Source organism: Oncorhynchus keta, unplaced genomic scaffold, assembly GCF_023373465.1.
Source record: "Oncorhynchus keta strain PuntledgeMale-10-30-2019 unplaced genomic scaffold, Oket_V2 Un_contig_26357_pilon_pilon, whole genome shotgun sequence".
In the NCBI taxonomy this organism is placed as follows: Eukaryota; Metazoa; Chordata; class Actinopteri; order Salmoniformes; family Salmonidae; genus Oncorhynchus; species Oncorhynchus keta.
Window position 1 is genome coordinate 27501 of NW_026284925.1, and position 7500 is coordinate 35000.

At 50.8% G+C, this 7500-nt stretch overlaps 1 protein-coding gene and 1 long non-coding RNA gene across 2 annotated transcripts in view; one reads left to right on the top strand and one right to left on the bottom strand.

Annotated features, from left to right (window-relative positions):
- Positions 1-7500, top strand: part of LOC127922590 (proline-rich protein 5-like) — a 39815-nt gene that overhangs the window by 24999 nt on the left and 7316 nt on the right. The window lies entirely within an intron of this gene.
- Positions 1906-4698, bottom strand: LOC127922592 (uncharacterized). Its single transcript, XR_008111718.1, has 3 exons — positions 4308-4698; positions 2958-3551; positions 1906-2795 (listed from the first exon to the last, which is right to left on the bottom strand). It is a non-coding gene; the product is annotated as an uncharacterized LOC127922592 (long non-coding RNA).

Sequence of the window (7500 nt, forward strand, 5' to 3'; positions counted from 1 at the left end):
GTTATTAAATCAATGTACACTAAAAACAAATGTGCTGTTAAAATTGGCAACAAGCAAACAGACATCCTCTCTCAGGGACGTGGAGTGAAACAGGGCAGCCCAATAAGTCCAACACTATTTAACATCTACATTAATGAATTGGCAAAAACATTAGAAGAATCTGCAGCACCTGGTATCACCTTACACAACACTGAAATCAAGTGTCTGCTGTACGCAGATGGCCTGGTGCTGCTGTCTCCCACTAAGGAGGAGTTACAGCTGCACCGAGATCATCTGCACCGGTTCTGTCAGACCTGGGCTCTGACCGTTAACCACAGGTTCTGTCAGACCTGGGCTCTGACCGTTAACCACAGGTTCTGTCAGACCTGGGCTCTGACCGTTAACCACAGGTTCTGTCAGACCTGGGCTCTGACCGTTAACCACAGGTTCTGTCAGACCTGGGCTCTGACCGTTAACCACAGGTTCTGTCAGACCTGGGCTCTGACCGTTAACCACAGGTTCTGTCAGACCTGGGCTCTGACCGTTAACCACATGTTCTGTCAGACCTGGGCTCTGACCGTTAATCACAGGTTCTGTCAGACCTGGGCTCTGACCGTTAACCACAGGTTCTGTCAGACCTGGACTCTGACCGTTAACCACAGGTTCTGTCAGACCTGGGCTCTGACCGTTAACCACAGGTTCTGTCAGACCTGGGCTCTGACCGTTAACCACAGGTTCTGTCAGACCTGGGCTCTGACCGTTAACCACAGGTTCTGTCAGACCTGGGCTCTGACCGTTAACCACAGGTTCTGTCAGACCTGGGCTCTGACCGTTAACCACAGGTTCTGTCAGACCTGGGCTCTGACCGTTAACCACAGGTTCTGTCAGACCTGGACTCTGACCGTTAACCACAGGTTCTGTCAGACCTGGGCTCTGACCGTTAACCACAGGTTCTGTCAGACCTGGGCTCTGACCGTTAATCACAGGTTCTGTCAGACCTGGGCTCTGACCGTTAACCACAGGTTCTGTTAGACCTGGGCTCTGACCGTTAACCACAGGTTCTGTCAGACCTGGGCTCTGACCGTTAACCACAGGTTCTGTCAGACCTGGACTCTGACCGTTAACCACAGGTTCTGTCAGACCTGGGCTCTGACCGTTAACCACAGGTTCTGTCAGACCTGGACTCTGACCGTTAACCACAGGTTCTGTCAGACCTGGGCTCTGACCGTTAACCACAGGTTCTGTCAGACCTGGACTCTGACCGTTAATCACAGGTTCTGTCAGACCTGGGCTCTGACCGTTAATCACAGGTTCTGTCAGACCTGGGCTCTGACCGTTAACCACAGGTTCTGTCAGACCTGGACTCTGACCGTTAACCACAGGTTCTGTCAGACCTGGACTCTGACCGTTAACCATAGGTTCTGTCAGACCTGGACTCTGACCGTTAACCACAGATTCTGTCAGACCTGGGCTCTGACCGTTAACCACAGGTTCTGTCAGACCTGGACTCTGACCGTTAACCACAGGTTCTGTCAGACCTGGACTCTGACCGTTAACCACAGGTTCTGTCAGACCTGGACTCTGACCGTTAACCACAGGTTCTGTCAGACCTGGACTCTGACCGTTAACCACAGGTTCTGTCAGACCTGGACTCTGACCGTTAACCACAGGTTCTGTCAGACCTGGACTCTGACCGTTAACCACAGGTTCTGTCAGACCTGGGCTCTGACCGTTAACCACAGGTTCTGTCAGAACTGGGCTCTAAAAAAAACCCCCTGAATATAATGATATTCGAAAAAAGGTCTGGAAATCAGGATGAAAAATAGACATTATATTTGGACACAGTTCTATTAGAACACACCAAAACCTACACATATCTAGGACTAAATATCAGCAACACAGGAAGTTTCACATGGCTGTGAAGGAGCTGAGAGACAAAGCAAGAAGAGCCTTCTATGCCGTTAAAAGGAACATTAAAATCTAAATTTCTATTAGAATCTGGCAACAACAAAAAGCTCATCAGTTGTTGAACCAGTTGCTCTATAAGGCAGTGAAGTATGGGGTCCACCAACTAATCATTCATTCACCAAATGGGACAAACATCCAATGGAAATACTGCATGCAGAGTTTTACCAGACTGTGTTGCAAGTGCAAAGAAAAACTCCAAATAACGCCTGTAGAGCAGAATGGGGCCGAAACCCTCCTCATTCAAATAGAGAAAAGAGACATCACATCTAAAAACAAGTGACCCCAAAACATTCCATCACACAGCTCTGCAGTGTCAAGAGATGAAACAAGAGAAGAGTCCCCTCAGCCAGCTGGTTCTGAGGCTCAGTTCACTAACCCAAACCAACCCCATAGAGTCTCAGGACAACACTCAGAAAATCTGGCCCAACCAAATCATCACAAAGCAAAAAGAAAAATACATCACCTATTGGAAAGACACCACAAAAAAATCTAAGTAAACTTCAATGCTTCAGACAGTACATGGTGTCAGACTATCTGACCACTGTGACTGATAGAAAACTGAGGAAAACATTGACTAGGTACAGATTCAGTGAGCACAGTCTGGCTATAGAGACCGGTCGTCACAGACAAACCTGGCTGCCCAGAGAGGACAGTCTGGCTATAGAGACCGGTCGTCACAGACAAACCTGGCTGCCCAGAGAGCACAGTCTGGCTATAGAGACCGGTCGTCACAGACAAACCTGGCTGCCCAGAGAGGACAGTCTGGCTATAGAGACCGGTCGTCACAGACAAACCTGGCTGCCCAGAGAGGACAGTCTGGCTATAGAGACCAGTCGTCACAGACAAACCTGGCTGCCCAGAGAGCACAGTCTGGCTATAGAGACCGGTCGTCACAGACAAACCTGGCTGCCCAGAGAGCACAGTCTGGCTATAGAGACCGGTCGTCACAGACAAACCTGGCTGCCCAGAGAGGACAGTCTGGCTATAGAGACCGGTCGTCACAGACAAACCTGGCTGCCCAGAGAGGACAGTCTGGCTATAGAGACCAGTCGTCACAGACAAACCTGGCTGCCCAGAGAGGACAGTCTGGCTATAGAGACCGGTCGTCACAGACAAACCTGGCTGCCCAGAGAGGACAGTCTGGCTATAGAGACCGGTCGTCACAGACAAACCTGGCTGCCCAGAGAGCACAGTCTGGCTATAGAGACCGGTCGTCACAGACAAACCTGGCTGCCCAGAGAGGACAGTCTGGCTATAGAGACCGGTCGTCACAGACAAACCTGGCTGCCCAGAGAGGACAGTCTGGCTATAGAGACCAGTCGTCACAGACAAACCTGGCTGCCCAGAGAGCACAGTCTGGCTATAGAGACCGGTCGTCACAGACAAACCTGGCTGCCCAGAGAGCACAGTCTGGCTATAGAGACCGGTCGTCACAGACAAACCTGGCTGCCCAGAGAGGACAGTCTGGCTATAGAGACCGGTCGTCACAGACAAACCTGGCTGCCCAGAGAGGACAGTCTAGCTATAGAGACCAGTCGTCACAGACAAACCTGGCTGCCCAGAGAGGACAGTCTGGCTATAGAGACCAGTCGTCACAGACAAACCTGGCTGCCCAGAGAGGACAGTCTGGCTATAGAGACCGGTCGTCACAGACAAACCTGGCTGCCCAGAGAGGACAGTCTGGCTATAGAGACCGGTCGTCACAGACAAACCTGGCTGCCCAGAGAGGACAGTCTAGCTATAGAGACCGGTCGTCACAGACAAACCTGGCTGCCCAGAGAGGACAGTCTGGCTATAGAGACCGGTCGTCACAGACAAACCTGGCTGCCCAGAGAGGACAGTCTGGCTATAGAGACCGGTCGTCACAGACAAACCTGGCTGCCCAGAGAGGACAGTCTAGCTATAGAGACCAGTCGTCACAGACAAACCTGGCTGCCCAGAGAGGACAGTCTGGCTATAGAGACCGGTCGTCACAGACAAACCTGGCTGCCCAGAGAGGACAGTCTGGCTATAGAGACCGGTCGTCACAGACAAACCTGGCTGCCCAGAGAGGACAGTCTGGCTATAGAGACCGGTCGTCACAGACAAACCTGGCTGCCCAGAGAGCACAGTCTGGCTATAGAGACCGGTCGTCACAGACAAACCTGGCTGCCCAGAGAGGACAGTCTGGCTATAGAGACCGGTCGTCACAGACAAACCTGGCTGCCCAGAGAGGACAGTCTGGCTATAGAGACCAGTCGTCACAGACAAACCTGGCTGCCCAGAGAGCACAGTCTGGCTATAGAGACCGGTCGTCACAGACAAACCTGGCTGCCCAGAGAGCACAGTCTGGCTATAGAGACCGGTCGTCACAGACAAACCTGGCTGCCCAGAGAGGACAGTCTGGCTATAGAGACCGGTCGTCACAGACAAACCTGGCTGCCCAGAGAGGACAGTCTGGCTATAGAGACCAGTCGTCACAGACAAACCTGGCTGCCCAGAGAGGACAGTCTGGCTATAGAGACCGGTCGTCACAGACAAACCTGGCTGCCCAGAGAGGACAGTCTAGCTATAGAGACCAGTCGTCACAGACAAACCTGGCTGCCCAGAGAGGACAGTCTGGCTATAGAGACCGGTCGTCACAGACAAACCTGGCTGCCCAGAGAGGACAGTCTGGCTATAGAGACCGGTCGTCACAGACAAACCTGGCTGCCCAGAGAGGACAGTCTGGCTATAGAGACCGGTCGTCACAGACAAACCTGGCTGCCCAGAGAGGACAGTCTAGCTATAGAGACCGGTCGTCACAGACAAACCTGGCTGCCCAGAGAGGACAGTCTGGCTATAGAGACCGGTCGTCACAGACAAACCTGGCTGCCCAGAGAGGACAGTCTGGCTATAGAGACCAGTCGTCACAGACAAACCTGGCTGCCCAGAGAGGACAGTCTGGCTATAGAGACCGGTCGTCACAGACAAACCTGGCTGCCCAGAGAGGACAGTCTGGCTATAGAGACCGGTCGTCACAGACAAACCTGGCTGCCCAGAGAGGACAGTCTGGCTATAGAGACCGGTCGTCACAGACAGTCTCAACCTGACTGAGAAGACACATGACCTGGTAGTAGACCAGTCAGGTTGAGACTGGTCTACTGCCAGGTCATGTGTCTTCTCAGTCAGGTTGAGACTGGTCTACTACCAGGTCATGTATCTTCTCAGTCAGGTTGAGACTGGTCTACTACCAGGTCATGTGTCTTCTCAGTCAGGTTGAGACTGGTCTACTACCAGGTCATGTATCTTCTCAGTCAGGTTGAGACTGGTCTACTACCAGGTCATGTGTCTTCTCAGTCAGGTTGAGACTGGTCTACTACCAGGTCATGTATCTTCTCAGTCAGGTTGAGACTGGTCTACTACCAGGTCATGTGTCTTCTCAGTCAGGTTGAGACTGGTCTACTACCAGGTCATGTGTCTTCTCAGTCAGGTTGAGACTGGTCTACTACCAGGTCATGTGTCTTCTCAGTCAGGTTGAGACTGGTCTACTACCAGGTCATGTGTCTTCTCAGTCAGGTTGAGACTGGTCTACTACCAGGTCATGTGTCTTCTCAGTCAGGTTGAGACTGGTCTACTACCAGGTCATGTGTCTTCTCAGTCAGGTTGAGACTGGTCTACTACCATGTCATGTGTCTTCTCAGTCAGGTTGAGACTGGTCTACTACCAGGTCATGTGTCTTCTCAGTCAGGTTGAGACTGGTCTACTACCAGGTCATGTGTCTTCTCAGTCAGGTTGAGACTGGTCTACTACCAGGTCATGTGTCTTCTCAGTCAGGTTGAGACTGGTCTACTACCAGGTCATGTGTCTTCTCAGTCAGGTTGAGACTGGTCTACTACCAGGTCATGTGTCTTCTCAGTCAGGTTGAGACTGGTCTACTACCAGGTCATGTGTCTTCTCAGTCAGGTTGAGACTGGTCTACTACCAGGTCATGTGTCTTCTCAGTCAGGTTGAGACTGGTCTACTACCAGGTCATGTGTCTTCTCAGTCAGGTTGAGACTGGTCTACTACCAGGTCATGTGTCTTCTCAGTCAGGTTGAGACTGGTCTACTACCAGGTCATGTGTCTTCTCAGTCAGGTTGAGACTGGTCTACTACCAGGTCATGTGTCTTCTCAGTCAGGTTGAGACTGGTCTACTACCAGGTCATGTGTCTTCTCAGTCAGGTTGAGACTGGTCTACTACCACTGCTTTAATGTGTTGTTGTTCTCATTAATATTGTTGCTGTTAATGGGAATCCCATTTCCACTACTATTATTATTGCTGTTGGTCCCACCGTTTCTGTTATATGTGACAATGTAAATCATTTAACTTCCCATGTCAATAAAGTCTATTGAATTGAATTGAATTGAATTGAATTGAATTGAATAGTGCAAAAAGGGTCAATGCAGATCTTCCAGGTAGCTATTTGGTTTACTATTCATCAGTCTTATGGCTTGGAGGTAGAAGCTGTTCAGGGTCCTGTTGGTTCCAGACTTGGTTCCAGACTTGGTTCCAGACTTGGTTCATTGGGACCACTTGCCGTGCGGTAGCAGAGCAAATAGTTTATGACTTGGGTGGCTGGAGTCTGACCATTTTTAGGATCTTCCTCTGACACGTCCTGGATGGCAGGGAGCTCAGCCTCAGTGATGTACTGGGCCGTATGCATTACACTCTGTAGAGCACTACCCTCTGTAGAGCCTTACCCTCTGTAGAGCCTTACCCTCTGTAGAGCACTACCCTCTGTAGAGCCTTACCCTCTGTAGAGCCTTACCCTCTGTAGAGCACTACCCTCTGTAGAGCACTACCCTCTGTAGAGCATTACCCTCTGTAGAGCATTACCCTCTGTAGAGCATCACCCTCTGTAGAGCATTACACTCTGTGGAGCATTACCCTCTGTGGAGCATTACCCTCTGTGGAGCATGACCCTCTGTGGCGCATTACTCTCTGTAGAGCATTGCCCTCTGTGGAGCATTACCATCTGTGGAGCATTACCCTCTATGGAGCATTACTCTCTGTAGAGCATTGCCCTCTGTGGAGCATTACCCTCTGTAGAGCCTTGTGGTCGGATGCAAAGCTGTTGCCATACCAAGCAGTGATGCAGCCAGTCAAGATGCTCTCTGTGGTGCAGCTGTAGACGTTTTTAAGGATTGGTTGTTTTGACTTCCTGGTTGTCCCCAGGTCAGAAGCTATTGGTTATTTTGACTTCCTGGTTGTCCCCAGGTCAGAAGCTACTGGTTGTTTTGACTTCCTGGTTGCCCCCAGGTCAGAAGCTATTGGTTGTTTTGACTTCCTGGTTGTCCCCTGGTCAGAAGCTACTGGTTGTTTTGACTTCCTGGTTGTCCCCAGGTAAAATAGTAACTGCATACGAAGTAAGACATCTGTCATATTGGGCTGAGTTATGTGCAGTTATCTGGATACTCTCTGTTCTCAGTGGTTAGCATGATGCCAGACCAGATCATCTCTCAGTGGTAAGCAGGAACAGAGAACAGGACCAAGAGAACAGAGATCAGGGCAAAGCGAGAGGAGAGAACAGAGAACAGGACCAAGAGAACATA